This window comes from Callospermophilus lateralis, unplaced genomic scaffold, assembly GCF_048772815.1.
Source record: "Callospermophilus lateralis isolate mCalLat2 unplaced genomic scaffold, mCalLat2.hap1 Scaffold_120, whole genome shotgun sequence".
Taxonomy (NCBI): Eukaryota; Metazoa; Chordata; class Mammalia; order Rodentia; family Sciuridae; genus Callospermophilus; species Callospermophilus lateralis.
The window spans coordinates 1,304,084-1,323,547 of NW_027512320.1; the positions used below are offsets into that span (position 1 = coordinate 1,304,084).

General features: G+C 32.0%; 1 pseudogene; it reads right to left on the bottom strand.

Annotated features, from left to right (window-relative positions):
• LOC143386711 (DENN domain-containing protein 1B-like) overlaps positions 1-19,464 on the bottom strand; it is a 33,525-nt pseudogene that overhangs the window by 10,929 nt on the left and 3,132 nt on the right.

The window sequence follows — 19,464 nt, forward strand, 5'->3', positions numbered from 1 at the left end:
TGGAAAGAAGGTCATTACTCACAGGAGGTCTCATTATTCACCTGAGTGGGTACAAGAAATATGGCTGCAAACAATATTTTTAAGACAACTTTTAAAGGCTGTTTATATAACAAGTGATTATATCAATAATATTTAAAATACTTTGTTCCATAATTTTTGATCTTTAATATTTGAAAATGCAAATATTGCCAATGATCTTGCAGTAATTTTTCAGGGCCAGATTATTATTGGTCAGTATAAACACAATTTTACAAGACTGATAAATAACATTCTCAAAGCAAAATAAATAAATATGTCAGTAAACCTTTGATAAATGGCAATCTATTTCACTTTTGTTGACAGAGTTTCAATATTTCAACATTTAAAAAAGGGTTCTTATACACGTCAAGTCCATTTGTCTTATATTCTCAATAAAACACAGAATTTGGTTTTCTTCATTAATTAATTTGAAGATGAACTTCTACCTGGGATAAATAATTCAGAAGTCAGCATTAATCAACAGAATCATATTATTGCCAACCATTTTAATTAATTATGCTTTTAAAAAGGATTAAAAAATATTTGATTAGGAAAACAACTATAGATATTTTACTTATCAAATTTATCACATCAATATATTAAGTGTATATATGTGCATGTGTGATATCACACATAGGTACAGAGAGATTTAAAATGTATGTGTGTGTGTGTGTGTGTGTGTGTATGTTGAATATAGTCAAAATTTCACCAAACATTGCACTGATATTTTGGTCTCAGAATCAAATAATAAACAGTTTTTAAAAGCATTTATTACAAATGTCAGAGACACTGATAAAGCCACAAAGGGAATAGATTTCTGTGAAATGACTAGTATTATATTCCAATGTTAGAAAAACCATAAAGAACTTTCAGAGAAGGCTGCAAATATAGTAGCCCTATTTTGTAATTGGCATGGGGGCACAAGCTAACTTAAGATATTTATGTATCATTCTACTGTTTTATGTTATGTATTAGAAAATATAACAATGTGTATAGATATAAATCAGGCTCAGATTATAATAAGATTCTATTATACTCCTGTAGTTATATATCTATTGACATTTCTGGCAATTTCCCTCTCAGGGGACAGTAAAAGGCAGCAGGAGTAACCTCTACAAAAGAAATGACTTTCTTTTCCTTTCATCAACATTAACATTGATCTCTGACAAACTTTAAAAGCACTTCTCTACACAAAACCAGAGGAAAATTGCCATTTCTTTATCCTAAGATGCCTGAGAGAAAATAAGAATTTGTCTGCAAAATTTAGTTTTTTTTTTTTTTAAATAGAGAGCTGTTGTTAATCAGAATTAAAGAGGTACTAGTTTAAAAAAAAGAAACTTCAAAAACTAATCTGGATGAAAAACAGGGAGGAAAAATATTAGTTTTGTGATTCCACATAAAGAGTGGTAATATTCATTAAATTTACTAAATGGAAAAACTGAGTACCTTTATTTTTGTTGGGAAGATTCTGTAATAAATAATAGTTGTTTGTGACAATAAATTTGAAGGGTAAGATTATAACATAAGGGAGTTACATTTTAAAATATTTCAAAATATATATGAAATATGTTTATATAATTAGTATTATTTTTCATTATTTCTTTTTAATATGCCAGTTATTATTTAGTAGAGCTAAACATACAAAAAATGACGTCCCAGAGTTACTAGAAGGAATATTTAGTTTTAAATTATTTATTTGATTGAATGTTCTTGAACAATTTTATGACAATATAAATGTCTCAATGTGTGTCCTATTGTGTTTCTAAGAGACTATTCTAAAACGGCGCTATAAATGTAAATGCTCTTCTTTTAATGAAAGTACTAATGATTTCCACTAGATGGCACCCTTGTAACCCATAATGGATTTTATTATTATTTTTTTCAAACAGGTTTAGCTAAAATCAAATTTGACCTGTTGGAAATTAATATTATTTCAACAGAGAAACAACAGAGAAAATAACTTTCTAACTAACAATATGGTATTCAGAGTTTTCAATGTGGACTCAAAAGATCAATTGCAAAAATCTCTGACATTAACATACATTAGACTAAAAATATCCTATGTGAAAGAGTGACTTTGGGATGGAGACTGCTGCAATGTACTTTCACTTTGGCAGTACTTTTTAATGGGCATTTGTTGACAGACACACACTCATTTAACTTATTTCAGATGTTTATCATTTCTCTCTCTCTCTCTCTCTCTCTGTCTCTCTCTTTTTTCTTTTTGTACCAGGGATTGAACTCAGGGGCACTCACCCATTGAACCACATTCCAGTCCTATTTTTTGTTTTATTTAGAGACAGGGTCTCACTGAGTTGCTTAGCACCTTACTTTTCCTGAGGCTGGCTTTGAACTTGTGATCCTCCTGTCTCAGCCTCCCAAGCTGCTGGAATTACAGGCATGCACCACTGTGCCCAGCCAATTGTTTACCATTTGAAGCCTTCTTCAAATTAATTACTTTAATCCAGCATTTTAGTTTCAAATGTTCTCACGATTGAGCCAAAGTAAATGAAGTGCTAAAAGTACAAATTTATTTATTGATTGATTTATTTATGTATTTGCTAATTATGATTTAGTCAAACTTATTTGTATTATTTTGTAAAAATAAACTTATTTTACAAAGTTAAGTATTATTTTCAATTATCTGTCACCTACTCCAACACAGTTATCCCCTTGTGATTTACAATCACTTTTTTTACTTGGTCAGAAGCAAGTGGCTACTTCCCTCTGTAAACTATGACTATGTCTTTTCTGTACTGTCCAGTCCAGAAAAGCTGTTCAATGAACTGTATTTTTCCAAAGATCCCAAAACAAGTATATCATTTTCTGAAATCTATTATTTCATCTGTGCACCTATTATTCCTGGAATCCTCTGAATTCCTATGAAGTAAGTTTGTCATAAATATATTAATATGAGTCACACCCTATTAGGTGTGAATACCTCATCTTGTTTTATCCTTAGGACTAAGTAATTTAAGAAAACACCTACATTTTCATTTGCTCCTATAAGTTTCATGAAAGCAAGTTCATTTTCAGCATTTTAAAATATGATCATCTATAAGACAAATGTCTTCTCACATTTATAAAGATGCTACCATATTGGGATTTCTTTTTAAGTTCAATGAAAATATAGCTTTCAAATGCCTTACAAATCTATGCAAACCAAAAAAGTAATTATCTTCAGAGCATATTTTTTACAGATAAAAGTATACTACTCATTAATTATAAAATGAGCTCATGGCTATTGTCCTATATTCCACAAAACCATTAGAATGATTTACAAATCATTCTAATACACAAAGACTCAAAAAGACAGCAAAGTTTCATTCATTAATTGGGCATGGCACCTGGCACAGTAGATAGAAATGAAAAAGCTCATAGATCATATTTTATGGTGAAAACACATTCCTTATGCATTCAAAAGATAACTGCTCATATCTCAAACTAGTTCATATTAGTCCATATGACTATATTAAAAATATGTCCACCAATTTACTTGCTCTTATCAGTTGCTATTATGACTATTACACATATTTCTATTTGTAAACACTGTTTAAGTTAAAATTCTGACTACATTCCAAACCTATTTATTAACAGGCACATTGCATTATATCATATTATTAATGAAAATAATCTTCCATTCATATTTTCTTGTGCAGCTTTTACATACCTGATAGAACAGGTAGAAAATCTAAGAAGATTGTTATTTTTCCCAGACATGAAAGAGTTAAAAGTGATATGTATGCCAGGATTTTAATAGGGCTTAACAAAAAGCTTCACTCCTCCACTTTCACTAGATTTTGTTGCAGTGATTTTTTCCCTTGCTTAGGGCCATCCATCTGTTAATTCTGACTTGTAATATAGCTCAGCTCGCATACTTGTTCACTAGTGTAATTGTGTGTGTGTGTGTGTGTGTGTGTGTGTGCATGTGCACATGTGTGTATCATACACTTAGATAAATACATGCTATAATTCTGTAATTGCCGGACTAAGTCAAGAATGGCTAATATTATTAAAATGGAGCAGAACCTTAAATTTATATAAATTTTACATATTATTTAAAAGAATTTCTTATTCTTCAAAAATTTTATAATTTTTTAAAAATAACTTCAGATCACAGTCTTAATAGTCTAAATATTGTTCACTCAGCATTTAGCATTCTTTTCTAAAATAAAATTGATGAAAGAAGGTAAGTACATTGTCAGGATTAAAACTGCTCTGGACCATGACCAGTGGCAGTATTCTCACTGGACTCAACTGGCCCTGTTTTCAATAAAACCAGAGGAGGCTCCTTTCCCTGGAGTCCTGTTAGGCTGGGGCTGCTGTTAGAACTGTCATCTTCACACAAAAGGGAAAAGGGTTGGGCTTTACAAATGTGAAGCCTAATTGGGAGATCTTCATGGCTGTACCCTCGACATTTATTTAAGCCTCATCAACAAAACAGAAAATAACCATCCTAATTAGCAGACCAGCACACAAATTACTGCTTGTTGGGGGTGGACTGTAGATTTACAATCTATAGCAAATATAAGCTAAATAATGGAACACAGGCTTAAAACAAGACATATTTTGGATCTTGTTCTTTTTTATAGCACCCAGATTACAAACTTTACTTTTTTACTTTAAAATATATTCTAAAATCATTCCATTTTTATAATTTGGAAAATATCAAATAAATATCAAATGCAAATAAAGTCTTTCACTGGCAACTCTCACTGGAAACTAGAAATGTAATGTTATTGCTACACTTGAGATCTACTTCTAAAATAGATAATCAATTGGACTAGGAACCCACATGCATTGCTGAGATAATTTTACCAACAATAAAATAACACACATAGGGTCTTACATTTTGACAAAAAGGGGATTTGCCAGTATAATGGCATATATATTGTTTTTCAAATCATATACTGAGATTTCAAGTCATGCCTACTTCAAATAAAGAAGGTAAATTTCAGGAACTCTTGCTCTTTTAGTGTCCAGATAATTGTTAGTGACTCTGGGCAGTAACTACCAAGAGAGAAGAAAGTCTGATGGTGGCACTGCCTAAAAGACCTGGCAATCAAGATTATGTATAGATATAAATAAACACCTACCAACTATTGAGTACTTTTTATGTGGCAGGTATTTTATATGCATTAAATGTCTATAGAATCCCAGGAAAATGACATATATTGCTAAGGGATGTTCTTTTTGGATGCGAGCTCAATCAATGCTACTATCTTTTTCAGTCAGGTCACCTTGTGGCACTAACGCTGTATGCCCTCATCTCCAACTTCCTGTCTGCTTCAAGCACTCTACCCAGCCCAAAGGTACCATGGTAGTGGTTAGGCAATCAAGCATTAAAACTCATCTTTCTGCTTTTGAATTCCTATTCTGCCATTTATTACCTGAAGAACTCAGTGTGAAAATCTTAATCTCTCAATTTCCCTGCTTATAAGTCTGAAAAATGGGGAAGGGATAATAGTTTTTACCCTCTGATTGGATTGTTGGGAGTTTTGTATGAATCACATAATGCAGACAGACAGAGAGGTCCTCACTGTATCAAGAACCTGTCCATCTTTCTCCGTGTTTTCTAAGGTTGGTCTAGTGCCCTCTTTTATGATTTCAACTCTATAAAAATGGAGGAATAGAAAAGAAATTAAGAAAAGGAATATTATTCGAAACACCAAATCCTAAAATTCCCTCCAGAATCTTGCTTTTAAGTCATTAAATTTAGCACATGACGTATCTTTTAAGATAATTTGGTTATTTGATGAATTAAATAGACAGGAACTGGAGCATCCCTCCTTTTGATATGTAACTCAGAGGCCAGTTCTAACACAAGAAAGTGATATTATTCTGCTAGACAGCCTTATAGAAGGAAGAAAAAGTTTATATTTTAAGTGTATTTTCAGTTGTAGTTTTTATTTTTTCAAGTGATTCAAAGTTCATGTGAGAGCTAAGTAAGTCCAGTGCTAGGAAATATAACTGTCTTTGAGAAGGATATTAATGAATCTGAACAATTCAAATAATAAAAACTGTACACAGAAGAGATCAAACAAAGAAAAACAAGTTTTTGTCTCTTAAAACAAAGATCCTTGTCATTGTTTGATAACTCCATCAAAATATGAGCCCCTGGAATACTAATTTATCTGTGGATCCAAAGCATCTTCCCTATTTCCTAGGATGATTATGTAATTTCTGAACAACTTAAAACCCTGTACATAATAATTTGCATAGTTGTGCATGTCTCTTCATTTTGGCTGCTGAGGAAGAAAAAGTGCTTTCACAACTTCTTATTATACTTACTTTCTGTTAGTCTTCAGTCTTATCTAACTTAAATAGATGTATTTAAATTTTACTCTTCTATGATTACTTGTAAGGTGTTAAATTGTATTTTTGGAAATAGGAAAAATATAAATGAATAAATAAGAATTAGTGTTACTGCAGTACATACTGATATCTAGATTCTGATTTTAACCACATTTAACTTTTCCTAGAAATATTTACATAATTAGTTAAAAATTTAATCTACTCATATTATTATACATGAGGAATTAGAAGTAAAAAAAATAATTGATTTGGAAATCAGCCTAAAAGAATATGCTCATGACTCTAGCAGCAGCTTTCTGTCTCATCTACAATATAGCGGCTCATGTTTTTATTAAATCAATGGGATTGTATCATTTCTAAAAGATGGATGCTCCAAGGAAGCTTCTACAGTAATAGACTACAAAGAAGAGCAGTAAACTATGGCTGTCCCCTCTCGATTTCTTTGCTCAACATGCAAATAGTGTATTCTAAATTTATTTCTGCTTGTAACCTTTTTTGTTTGTGGAAGTGGCTCAATTGTCATATGAGAATTAAGGCAAGAGAACATTATGATAGGCTGACCTTAAACTTACCTTCAGATAAGTTCAAAGATCCAGCTTCTAGGAACTTAACAATATGGATTTGTTTTTTTGTTTGTTTGCGTTTTGGCAAATAGCTTTATAAAGCAATTATAAATAATAGACATTTTATGAGATACTGTCATAGTACTGAAATTCCCTTCTCTGAGAATTGCTTCCCCTGATCACCCTACTCACTCCTACCACCTCCCACTGTCCCTGATAACACGGTCTCTTTCTGTTTTCTCTGGCTGGAGTTTATTGAACCAAGGATTAATTCTGGGTCCAAGTGGGCCGATTACATCCTTCCATAAGGAATTGGATTCTGGAATTCCTCTCCATTTCGAATAGTAGCTGCTTCAACTGAGGACCAGCAAGATTTATACCAGGGCCCAGAGAAGCAAAGAAACCAGTATACAGAATGCACAATGAACATAGAACAGACCAGGTACTGCAGGGGTAAGTGAAGGGAATCTGACATTCTTCCCTGACTGCTCTTTCCATTTCCTGTTTCCAGTTCTATCGCAGGCCTATGTATTTTCTTTAACTTAGATATTGAAGGAATACCCATATCATGGATCACAAATGTCCTGATACTGTTTTTTTCATTTGTTCAAATTTGCTAAACACTAAAAAAATAAATATTTCAAATAAAGGATTAGGACAATTTCAATTTGAATACACCATGTTCTGCTTTTAGAAATAAGCCTCTGGCCACAAACAGTCTATCATTTCAGAGTAATAAAACTCATCTCAAAGAAGTAAAATTAGCATTATTAGAAAGCATGAATTCTGCGAGACTTGGGGGAAAATTTAAGATGGAAAGTAAAAATGAAAGAATTGCTCCAAGATGACTTTTTAGCAAATAGTTTTATAAAGCAATTATAAATGATAGACATTTTATGAGATACGGTTACAGCTCTTAAAACCCTTCTCTGAGATTACTTTTCCTGATCACCCTACTCACTCTTATTACCTCCCAGTGTCCCTGATAACATGGTACTCTCTCTTATTTCTCTGGCCACAAATTTAACTCTTTGATAAGTATATACATGAATCTAAAATCAATCAAACTTCAGTGATAGAAAAAATACAAATAAAACATTAAATTTTTAAAAAATATTAGGACACAAATGTTTGGACATACGAATATATTTAGCTATGAAATAAAGACTCTCGGATATACAAATCCACTGATATAATGGGAAATATACTGGGTATACAGGCTTCTTGAAACTAGATACTTATCACTTAAAATGTAAAGATTTCCTAGACACTCTTAATTTCTGCATCATAATTATAAATATGATGAAGAAATTCCTGTATAGTAATTAGAATTTTTTTTTTTTTTGCAGTGGTGAATGACATTGTTTCATGGTTTATGATTTGGCTTTTTGTTTGTCTCCATATTTTTTATTGATGTATTTTAGTTGTACATAATGGTGAAATTTGTTGTTAAAGTCACACATGCACATGATATAACAATAGAATTCATAAAAGAATAAGCCCTACTTCTCAATTCTTTTTATAGCCATCACTCTGTCATATCTTCTTGAGAACTCATATAATGCTAACTTACAAACACCAGTAACTTAGTGATGTGACAACAAATGACAGCCTGAAGATTCATACAATGAATGGGACCTGTTATCATGTAGGGTTTTCTATGACCTAATATATTTTTTTTTATCAGAATGTACTGTGTATTGATCAGAATTGTTAATATTGTATTTTATATTGGAAATCTGCGAAGGAAGTAGCTTTTAGGTGCCCTCACTATACTAAAGGTAACTTGGGAGGGTGATGGATATGTTAATTATCTTGAGTAAACATTTTATCACATATATCAAAATCTTTGTAGACTTTAAGTGTACACAATAAGAAGAAAAATTTGTCTCTAGGAAGTAGCAAAAAACAAAACCAGAAATTAAAAAAAAATGATTTTAAAACTAAATTATATTAGACATGTTATGTCATGTTAAAAGAAAGGAATAGTTTTAAATACAAAAACCTGACAATAGTTTAACTTAAAACTGACATTTAAGAGTTTCTTTAATTTACATATTTTGTTTTCATCTTCAAGCATCCTATAGGTAAAAAAGATCTCATATTTTTTCATATAAAAATCTTTTTTGCCATGGTAATTATGATCTAAATGTCCCATTATTAAGCCAGTAAATTGTTCTACAAAGTTTTTTTTTAAAGATATTAAGGGTTGAAAACAGACAAGAATTGAACATACTTGTGAGGGGAGTAGAATCAGAAATATCAATAGCTAACTTGTAAACTAATGATATGTTTATGTTTTTCAGTTAATAGTGACCACAAAAGCTTCTACAGGGAATAAGGGCTTTATAAAGGCTTCATTTAGCTCACAAGTATTAACAATATGCTGCAATTAAGCAATTCTAATCATTTCAGAGTAATATAACTAGATATAGTAATATAACTAGATATAGATATCAGTTTAATAAGTAGAAAATGAAGAGAAACTACTTAACATGTTACAGAATAGTCCCATGAAAACAGAAGTTTTAAGTTTCCTTCTATATACATACTTTGTATCTAGAAAAGTGCCTAACACACAGTAGGCGTTGAACTATCAAATGAATGGGTTTTCTTTACAAATGTCTAGGATGTTAGTACAGCTTTACTGGCCCTTTCCCATTCTTAAAGACTGCTATGGTTTGAATGTTTGCTCCCTCCAAAAGTCATGTTAAATTTAACTGCAGTGTAACAATGGGATCTTTAAGAACCGATTAGATTAGGAGGGCTCACCCTCAGAAGTGGTACTGGTGCCTTATAAAAGGGTCAGTTTGGCCATCTTGTTCTTTTTTGCCCTCTACCTTCCCTTCTGCCCCTTGATGACACTACATAATGGCCTTACCAAATTCTCATGCCTTTGCCCTGAACTTTCCAGCCTTCAGAAAGATAAGCAATAAAGCTCTGTTCTTTATAAACTATCCAGTCTCAGGTGTTCTGTTATAGCAGCACAAAATAGACTTACACAAAGACATATTTGCATTTTATGGCCATCTATAATCTTCGGTATCCAGCTATCCCTGATAGTTAACTAAGCATTAGAAAGAAACTTCTATACCTCCTCTGCCACTGATTAGTTATGAATCTTAAAGCAAATTGCCTTGTGATGGGACCATTCTAGCCATCAACTTCTGCTTATAAACTCTGGTGGCTGTAATAAGCTTTGTAGCTACTCTCTAGTTCTTTATTTTTGTAATTTGTATATCCATTCAAGAATTCTGTTTTAAACATTGTTTTCTAACAGCATTTAAAATATAATTTGATGGATATAAATTTTCCTTGGTTAAAAACCTACAGAAATATACTTTTGATACTAAATGAGAGGCAAACAATGCTATGATTCAGAAAGCTTTACCACTGTCTTTTAAGTGGCATTAACATAGAGGCAGAAGCTTTAAATATTTCTAGCAAGTAAAATATCTACCTCTGAAAAGTGATAGACATACAGAGAGCCCCCAATTTACAATGGTTCAACTAAAACAATTTTTTGAGTTTATAATGATAAGAAAAAGCAACATGTTTCTAGAAGAAACCATACTGCAAGCTGTGGATTATTCCCAGGCAAGTCATATGTGATGCAACACCCTCTCTCAGCTCTGGACATGGCAGTGAGTCACAGCTCCCAGTCAGCCATGCAGTCACTAGGGCAAATAACTCCACAGTGTACTGTGCTCCTAAGGTAAAGGTTTGGTAAATTAGGTGTATAAAATCATTTTCAATTATAATATTTCAGCTTAGGGTGGGTTTATATCAGGAGTAACCCCATTGTAAGTTGAGCAGCTTCTACAGAGGTTTTCACAGACTGTTTTAGTAAACAAATGTCTATATATGAGTTTCCTTTGATTTTTTGTAGTAAAGGAAATCTGTAATTTCTTGTTCATCAGCACGGTGTTCATACTCTCTGGAAATCAAATATTTGTCTCCCCTCACTGGATTATGAGCTCTGTGATGACATGATGAAGTACAGGCTGAGCATCCCTTATCTGGAATGCTCAGAACCAGAAATGTTTTAGATTTGGGAGTTAGGATTTTAGAATATTTGCATCTACATGAGATCTTGGGAATGGGGCCCAAGTCTAAATGCAAAATGCGTTTGTGTTTCATATATATTTTATATAGCCTGAAGATAATTTTATTCAATGTTTTTATAAATATTATAGTGCACCTGTGTTTTGAGTTGCTCAGTTTTGGTTGTGGATTTCAGATTAGGGATGCTCAACCTATATATAGAGACTGATGGCTGGGACATCTGGTTCTTAATCTAATACCCAGAATCCACCATCATTTCCTCGACAATACTGCAGGTTTTCTTATCATGAGACAAAAAATTAATGGATCCAAAACTGTCCTTAAAGAATTCACTAAAATTATGTAATTTTAGAACATGGAGCCAACAGGGTAAATGACCTTACCTGGGCAAGCTTACGCTTTTCTATGTTTCCTCCCTTTTCGCTGTGTAAAGTGTAAACTGGTGTATATTGTACCGAACCAGAACAGGTCCCATAGTCTTCCTCATTTTCCTATACATGAAAAAATGAGCAAGGAATTATTTTAGCATATTTATTCTATTACCAAAGTTATTTGATTAATAGACTTAGTATCTGATACACATGCATACAATAAAAAAACACTTCAACTATAAAATTTAAATAGTCCATTTAGGAACAAAGTACATTCTTCTAAAATGTGAATTAATTTTCATAATAAACTCTTGAATAACCTGAACTACTCTGAAAATTTCAATTATTATGCTTTCTTGAAAGGTGAAAGTAAAAACTGTAACAATTTATAATAAAATCTATCATAATATATAATCAAACAAAATACACATATACTGACATAATGATTCAAATACCTGCAATATCATAAATTTTAATATAAATCCTCATATACAAAATTAAGAATATTCTTCAATTTAAAGTAACTGTTTTGCAAAGAGCCTCTAAACCAAACAATGGCATTTCTGAATTAATTCTATTTCAAAGGTATCTTTTTTAAAAAAAATTCTCAGCATGAAGCAAGAACTTCAATTGTAATATCAAGGCAATCAACTTTATGAAAACATACATCTGGTTAATCATCTTTGAAGATCTCCACAGTTCTGTGATAAAATATTCAAACAATAAAGAAATGATTGTTCAGAGTATGCATATAGAATGGCAGAGAGTTGCCAGAGGGCTTGTTATGAAAAATACACTTTTGAACAAAGGGATAAGCATATTTCAAAAGTCATTAAAAACATAAATCTCATGTGATTTGTAAACATATAAGCTTCAGATGAAGACAACAGTGAGGGTAGAAGGAAACAACACCACACACCTTGTGCTTCAGTTTACTCTTCACTTCCTTCAATCCCAGCTTTGCGTGTTTTTTTTTTGCCTAGAAAATGATAATGAATGTGTCTGGTTCAGCATAGTTCTATTAACACTTTAAAAATAAGTACACATGATCACATTTAGAATTACTATTTGCATAGAAAAGGAGCTTATTATAACCTAAAACTATTTTCCAGGACACCATCATTCACTATTTCATTATACCTAAATTAAATCATATTTAGGCTGTATTTAATATTTCCACAAATCACACAAAGGCTAACATTTAGTCTATTTTGTCTGGTAACCTATAAAAAACACATGGGGGATCTACCAGATTTCTAAAGTACAGCCTTAATTTAAAATTGTGACAAGCTAGGGGCAAAGAGGAAGCATATCATACCAGAAAATTATTGGGGCAAATGTTTAAACTTCAAGAAACTCAGGCAACTTTACAAAATTTTATTAAGGTGCTTTTATAGGCAGTCACAGAAATTTTACAAATAAAGCCATTGTGATGGTATATCTATTTCATACATACATACATATATATATATATTTTAACACTTTGAAAGCTATCTGTTTTTCACTAAAGTTTGGCTCCAGATTTGAGTGTCCCAAGTCCTGCTGTGAAGTGTGTGGAGTATAACTTAACTAAAGACAACTGGGAGTTTCACAAAAGCCTTAGCCTTTGCTCTACTTGAAATTCCCATTCACTGTGGCCAGAGTGAAAAAGGAGAAGAAAGGAATTCACATTTATTTTCTGTTTCCTAAATACATGATTGTGTGCTGGGTGCTTAGCATACATTATTTCTTTTAGTCATCACAGGTTGAAGTTCAGCATGATTGTTATCATATCTAACAAATAAGGAAAGTGACTCAGGAATAATAAGTCCACCTAACCAAGATTCAAATCTCAATCTATTTAGTCTACTTCTCTTCTTTTAATTTATATTAAAATTATAGAGTCCAACTTCTCAAAGGAAGAAGTAAAGTTGTAAAAAATATAATCACTGAATTTAAGTCTCACCAAAAAGAAGGCATTGCGAACCTCACTGTATAGACAGAGAAACTGAAGACACACATGCTGAAAACTTCAAGTACAAAGGCCATGCTCCACTTAACCCATCCTGAACTCTCAAGGTGCTTTTAGAAAAAGTAAACACACAACTTTCCCAATTTCTTTGCAGAGAAGGATCTTATTTCCTTCCTGTTAATATCTGTAGTAATCAGTAGAGTATTTGGCATACCATAAGGAATATCTTGAACTGAATAAAACAATTAATTCTTCATTGTAAATGAAGCAAACTAAAACATACCACATAGTAAAAGTAATCCAAAAAGCCAATAACTGTAAATTATATCCTATTCTTCTTTAGACTTGAAAGCACTTTCACATTCTTCATTCATAAAGCTACCTAATCTATTTAAGAGGTCCTATATTAATTCCTATATTTCATTGGTAAAAATATGTAATTACCAAGGAAAAATGCTTTTGTTCCCATCTTTTAAGAGTTTGTACCCATCTTTGCTTTTACTGCATTTGGACTATATTCTAGTTTATCCAGACATCCTCTAATCCACCTGATCATACTTATCTTTCCAGGTTCTCCTGTATCAAGTTGAAGCTAGTATTAATCTCTTCCATAGTTCTGCAATTTGTGCACTGTATTTAAATGTATACAACCCTGCCTACTCATTAGGTTTCCTTCATACTACCTAGAAGATGGAGTAGATTCTTTCTATCCTTTTCAATTCACCAAACTGACATTCAACAATGTCAGCAACTATTCACTATAGAAACGCACCAAACAAATGGCTTTGACTAATGCAAGGATCTAATGCAAAGATGAATTAGAAAATCTTTTAGTCAAATCAAATATATAGTTCACTTTGCTGTAATTCTTAAATTATGAGAATGTGTGTTCCATCTCTTGTTTGCTTTATGGGCTCTTTTAATATGGAAAAGTACAGAAAACAGAGAAAAAACTTTCTAGCATAGAAATAAGTATAGAAAAAATATTATAAGTACAGCACAAAATCATTATTTATTCAACAAATACACATTCAGTACTTCAGTAGTGTGTTCAAAACACAGGGTGAAATGATACCAATATCAATATAACATCAGGAATAGCATCTCAATTACTTATAGTACTTTATATGCTAAGCTAACTCCATGATGAGAATGAGGCCCAGTTCATGACAGTTATTCAAATAATGTGTTTAGTGTATAAAACAGAGGAAAAACATGGCCTCTGCTGCTTAAAAATCTGTTATACCCACATAAAGAAATTAGAAGTAGTATTCACAGCAATTTATAGTCAAAGAAGGAATTTTAGTGCACATATTTTAGAACATGAGCAATCTGGAGAGATCAGTTTTAGGTAAAATTATGAAGGTCACAAAATAACTGATTAACTTGCCTCAAATCTTTTGATTCATGTCTGATATGATACAAGATAAATGATAAAAAGTTATTAAGTATATCCTAAATATCATAATTTGTTGAAATTGATTTAGGGAATAATTCTTCAAAGAGCAGAATTCTTAATTTGAAAAGATTTCATTGCCTTGCAGAAAAGTGTTCAAAAGAAAACATCCTACTGACTAGAAGGATCAAATTTTAAATAATGAATGAGTCTGAACATGTTTTTTTATTATTGTACTTTTATAAAAGATAAGAGTGAAATTCAGGAGAAAAGCACACATTTGGCAAAACTATACAAGCTATCTAGGCTTGCTCCAGGAATAAAATGAGGGCCTACTAACTGCAAAAACTTTCCTAGCATCTAGAATTTTGTGTGTGTGAGAAACAAGGCTTGATATTAGTTTGTTTTTTCACTTGGTAGCTGTGTGCTATTTCATTGTGAAAAAAAAATGCTCACCATCTCTAGCAGTCAGAGAAATGCAAATCAAAACCACCCTAAGATACCATCTCACTCCAGTAAGATTGGCAGCCATTATGAAGTCAAACAACAAGTGCTGGCGAGGATGTGGGGAAAAGGGTACACTTGTATATTGCTGGTGGGACTGCAAATTGGTGCGGCCAATTTGGAAAGCAGTATGGAGATTCCTGGGAAAGCTGGGAATGGAACCATCATTGACCCAGCTATTGCCCTTCTCGGACTATTCCCTGAAGACCTTAAAAGAGCGTACTACAGGGATACTGCCACATCGATGTTCATAGCAGCACAATTCACAATAGCTAGACTGTGGAACCAACCCAGATGCCCTTCAATAGATAAATGGATATAAAAAAATGGCATTTATACACCATGGAGTATTATGCAGCACTAAAAAATGACAAAATCATGGAATTTGCAGGGAAATGGATGGCACTAGAGTAGGTTATGCTTAGTGAAGCTAGCCAATACCTAAAAAACAAATACCAAATGTCTTCTTTGATATAATGAGAGCAACTAAGAACAGAGCAGGGAGGAAGAGCAGGAAGAAAATATTAACATTAAACAGAGACATGAGGTGGGAGGGAAAGGGAGAGAAAAGGGAATTGATTGATTTCCATGCAATCATGGAAATGGAGGGAGACCCTCATTGCTATACAAAATTACATATAAGTGGTTGTGAGGGAAATGGGAAAATAAACAAGGAGAGAAATGAATTACAGTAGATGGGGTAGAGAGAGAAGATGGGAGGGGAGGGGAGGGGGGATAGTAGAGGATAGGAAAGGTAGCAGAATACAACAGTTACTAATAGGGCATTATGTAAAAATGTGGATGTGTAACCGATGTGATTCTGCAATCTGTATTTGGGGTAAAAATGGGAGTTCATAACCCACTTGAATCTAATGTATGAAATATGATATGTCAAGAGTTTTGTAATGTTTGTTGAACAACCAATAATAAAAAAAATTTTCCCTTCAAAAGCAACTTAAATCAGCCCTTTAGAGGCAGTGATCTCCTAGAACAGCAAAGTCATGAGGAAACCAACAAAAGGCAGAGGCTGAAGTTTCTAAGGCAAACTGATGACTTCTTTTCACTTAACGCTTTATGAAATGACTTCAAATAGTTCAGAATGTTAGAACTTTATTTTTTAATCAACTCTGTAGATTAGCTTCCCTACCAAAAAAAAATGCAATCTTTGAAACAGATTTTTTTTCAATCGGAAGAGTAACTACATTTACATTGCAATTGCATGTAAGAAAAGAACATAAATTCTAAACATTAAAATATATTACTATTATTTCTATCATATCAATTATTTATTGAGAAAGCACTTGAAGATAAATTTTTATAATATCACAAATACTACCCTGAATATATTTAGAAATATAGAATATATGTGACCTACTGAACTTAAAAACACGAACAAACAAACAAAAACACTTCACTACCACTAGATAATCCCTAGAGAAGCTACTGGTCTAGTGTAGAGATAAACATATATGAAGACACAGAAAGTGCTGAAGCAAGTTCCTACAGTTCAAATGGAACCATAGAAATAGTTCTATAAACTTAGCTGGTTTTTTATTGTTGTTGTTGTTTGTTTGTTTGTTTTTTTAGCATGGGATTGGGAAAACTTTTTTTCCAAGGGACATTAATAGATGAACCAGTGGTTTACTAGATGGATAAAGACCAAGAAATGGATGTTCTAAGTAGTAGGAACAACTTGAACAAGAATAGAAGGGCAGAAGAAAATATCTTGCATTAAAAAAAAAGGCATTGCTAAATATGTTCAGACATATGAAAGTTTCAGAAGAACTGGGGAAAACAGAACAGAATACAGGGAGGAACAGGTAATGCAAGGTCTTAATTAGCATATTTAAAGATATTTTAAATTTATTATTTGTTCATTGTTACTGTGGTTATTGTAATTTACTATATGCCATGGAGAATCACTGAAGAATTTTAATTTTGGAGAGTCAATGAATCTTTGAGAGAAGAGATATTGCCACATTTTTCTACTTCTGCCTCAAATGCACAATGAGAATTTAAAATGAATGAAAGAATCAAATTTACAAAATGATACCTCCTCATGAACCATTTTAATGTGCTGCACAATTGTGCTGGTAGCTTTGAAATAAAATGAAGAACCATTTTTAGATTATTTAAAGGAAATGCTCTTTCTATACAATAAGATAACTTTTAGCTGAATTTGTGTTGGTCAATATTAATTCTAAAGTTTTTTAAAGCTTATTGAATAATATTTTGAATCCACATGTGTATCTTCTAGAGAGTATATAAATCTGTCAACAAAATTATTAAATACCATAAGAACACTTACAAATTTGTAAGCTGTCCGTACTGCAGGCGTTGCTTTGGTCATTGCTGTGTTGAACAGTGCACCTCCTTTCTGCAAAAGAAAGAAATGTTTCCAAAAACTTTTGGCAAACTGTCCTGAGAACAAAGCATTATTAATAGTATACAAAAATAATTTTACTCACAAGTTAAATACCTTTTAAAATTATTTTTTAATGTTTTAAAATACTACAATAACTTAACTATAAACATTTGATTCTGTTCTTTTAGTTGGTATATTACATCATTTAAAAGACATTTTATCTTTGAAGTTGCAGACAAGTAACATGGATAGTAAAACCTACATATTTAAAACTTAATAAAAAGGGAATAAAATATTTATCAGCTGTTTTAATATTGGGTAGTAAAGTTTAATCAATAGAAGCAAGATTTTATAAAAAGTCATATTAACAAAACTATGTTATGAAGAAGTTATAAAAGTTCCATGAAATCTGGCTATTTCAACTAGTTCCTTATAGTATAAAGTAACAAGAAAATATTGCTTTACAAAATATGTCATTTATCTCTAGACAGAAACTTTCAAATTTAAAATTATAAATTTATGAATATCAACAAACTATAAGCATAAAATAAGAATATGTACACTGAGAAAATTTGCACACATTTCAAATATTATAAATAAGTAGCAAAGTATAAATAGCATACTTTTACTGATTTCTCCATATCACATTGAAAGAAGAAACTTTGAAAGCATATTATTACCTTTACTGTATGTACCCACTGTTGATATGAACTTGGGTTCCCTGGAATATAGAAAATCTGATATCAGGAATCAAAAATAAAAATTTATAATTTAAATTCATCAATAACTAGTATTTCTAGCATCTTAGTAGGCAAATTTTACTTACAATGTTGTAAAAGAGGCAATGGCACAATGAGAATTAATGCTTTAATTTTTATAATTAGCACTTGAAAATGGACACTTTTTTCATTGACATATGAAAATAATATATTATTATCTATTCTTTTATTTTCATATTGGCCTCAGAGGACATATCTCACCTCTTTTCAAATCCAAAATTTCTGTTTTTTTAAACTTAATTTTCAATGTCTTATGTCTCTGCTGTTTTGTAAAAGTTGGCCTTTTTTACATAATTTTACTTAAAATGCCACTCAAGTGCATAGAGAAGTGTGAAAAAATCAGAAGGAAATTTGGAGCTGAAAGAATCTGAGGTACAACAAATTTATTCTGTGGTTAATTATTAACACATTAATTAACTTTATTTTAATGCAATTAAACCACAGTTTTAATTCTGAGCATATTCTCTGGTTACAAATCTATAAATTTGAAAGGTATCACCCAAGGAAATGTAAAGCAAATGTAGCTTTTAAGCTACAGTGTACCTGGTTATTATTATTACAAAGCTCAAATGCTGACAAAAACTAGTTCTAATACAATTTGGAACTGACTGACTTTGAAATACGGTAAATAATTTGGCCAATAAAATGAGATTCAAGGCAAAAAAGTAATCCATATTACTAGCCTAATCTTTCATATCAACTGATTTCAACTACTTTCTTGTTAGTATAAATGTTTAAATATTCTCTAAAGAAGTGTGAAAAAATCACAATAAAAATCAAAGTGTTACTAGGTGTAGTGGCAGTGGCACACTCCTGCAATCTCAGACTCAGGAGATTAAGGCAAGAGGATGGCAAGTTCAAAGCCAACCTGGGCAATTTAGCAAGACCCTATACTAACATAAGCAGTAGAAAGAGCCAGGAATGTAGCTTAGGGGTAGTGTATCCTTGTGCTCGATTCCCAGTAACTTCCTTCTAAAACAAACAAAAAATCAAAGTGCCAGTGGCTACCCTGTCAATTACCAGGTACAAGTGACTTCTAAAAACGATGTTCCTTTGTTAGTGGTTGTGGCTTAGAGAGGTGGGGAGGAGAAGTACCACCTTGCTGTTACAAAAACAGAAGCAGAATGATCCCAGCCT